Genomic DNA, 1,986 nt, shown 5'->3' on the forward strand with positions numbered 1-1,986 from the left:
CTGCTGTTGGATAGAAATTGTTCTTGAGTCTGTTCGTTCTGGTCCTAACAGCCCTGAACCTTCTACCTGATGGTCCTAACAGCACTGAACCTTCTACCTGATGGTCCTAACACTCCTGAACCTTCTACATGATGGTCCTAACAGTCCTGAACCTTCTACCTGATGGTCCTAACAGTCCTGAACCTTCTACCTGATGGTCCTAACAGTCCTGAACCTTCTACCTGATGGTCCTAACAGTTCTGAACCTTCTACCTGATGGTCCTAACACTCCTGAACCTTCTACATGATGGTCCTAACAGTCCTGAACCTTCTACCTGATGGTCCTAACAGTCCTGAACCTTCTATCTGATGGTCCTAACAGTCCTGAACCTTCTACCTGATGGTCCTAACAGTCCTGAACCTTCTATCTGATGGTCCTGACAGTCCTGAACCTTCTACCTGAAGGTAGTTGGACGAACAAACTGTTCAACCTGTGGGTGTGATGGGTCTCTCTCTGTGTATGTGTCATGATCTACGGAGGCAACAGGTCCTATGCAAATCCTCCAGAGTGGGCAGAGGGAACCAACAATGTCCTGAGCCACACACTGCAATATTCTGCAGTGCGTGGTGGTCTAGACATTTACTTCAGGTTCTTTAAAATACACATCAGTCTAAACCAGTGTTCTTCAACCCTGGTCCTCAAGGGCCAGTGTCCTACATGTTTTAGATCAGTGGTGTACATAGTCAGTCCTCAAMGGCTGGTGTCCTGCATGTTTTCAGATCTGCTCTGGTTCAACACAGCTGAACCTAAGGAGTGATTAATTAGTAGGCCTTCTCACTAAGGTCTGCAGAGGCCTACTAATTAGGCACTCCTTAGGTTCAGCTGTGTTGAACCAGAGCAGATGTGAAAACATGCAGGACACCAGCCATTGAGGACTGACTTCAGACACCACTGTTTTAGATGTTTCCCTGTTTCCCTGCTACAGGCTTTTGATGAACTGCAATCACCTGAATCAGGTGTGTCAAAGCAGGGAMACCTCTAAAACCTGCAGGGCAGTGTGCCTTGAGGACCAGAGTTGAAAAACACTGCTCTAAACAGTGTTRTTATTGTTTCTGCAGTCATCCCGACATCTGGTAACTTTATACGTTGAGGACAGTTTGCTATTACACAATGTACAATACCAATAAAACTAACTGAATAACATGTTTATATGGAGGTCGACAAAAACACAGGTGTGTAGGGCCAAAACAATGAGTTACACGCTGCCCAGAGTTGTAAAGTAACTAAGTACAAATATTTTGTTACTGTTCTTAAGTAGAAATTTGGGTATTTGTACTTTACTTGAGTAATTATTTTTCAGCCTACTTTTTACTTCTACTCGTTACCAGGGTTGGGCAATATTGGCAAAAAAATTAATCACAATTAATTGTGGTATTTAGCCGATAGATTAATTTGACGAGTCCCTGGACGCCCTCATACCCTGGTCACATGACCAATTTAAAAATCACTCTAATGGAAAGTTTTGCTCTTCATAAAAAATCTGTTCCAAATCATGTCAAAAGTACAGACATCATGCTTTGAATCAATTTTTTAAATTGTGCTGATAGACCAAGTAAAAACTGAGTTATGATAAATAAATTACAGAACTTGTTTTTAATGTTTCTCATATTTGAAGCAGACTGACCAGGGAAATCTCCAGTCAGTCTGCCTGGTGGCATTAATTGTATTAATTGTCAAGTGCCAAAAAAATAATCGATCAATGTTTTTCTGACGATCAATTGCACATGATATGATTATGCTCGTTACATTTTTAAAAAAGACAAGAAGTATAAAGTTGTTTCTTTTATTTCATTTTTGCTTGTTTTCATTGCAGCTTGTTATTATAAAAAATAAAAACTATCCATATAAACTGAGCCTCCTAGATAGAGTGAATTTAACTGTGGTTGAATGAGAAGTATAAATATATAAAACTCTGATAGTGTATTAGTTTGTACACAAACAAATCA

Source organism: Austrofundulus limnaeus, unplaced genomic scaffold (assembly GCF_001266775.1).
Source record: "Austrofundulus limnaeus strain Quisiro unplaced genomic scaffold, Austrofundulus_limnaeus-1.0 Scaffold621, whole genome shotgun sequence".
Classification (NCBI taxonomy): Eukaryota; Metazoa; Chordata; class Actinopteri; order Cyprinodontiformes; family Rivulidae; genus Austrofundulus; species Austrofundulus limnaeus.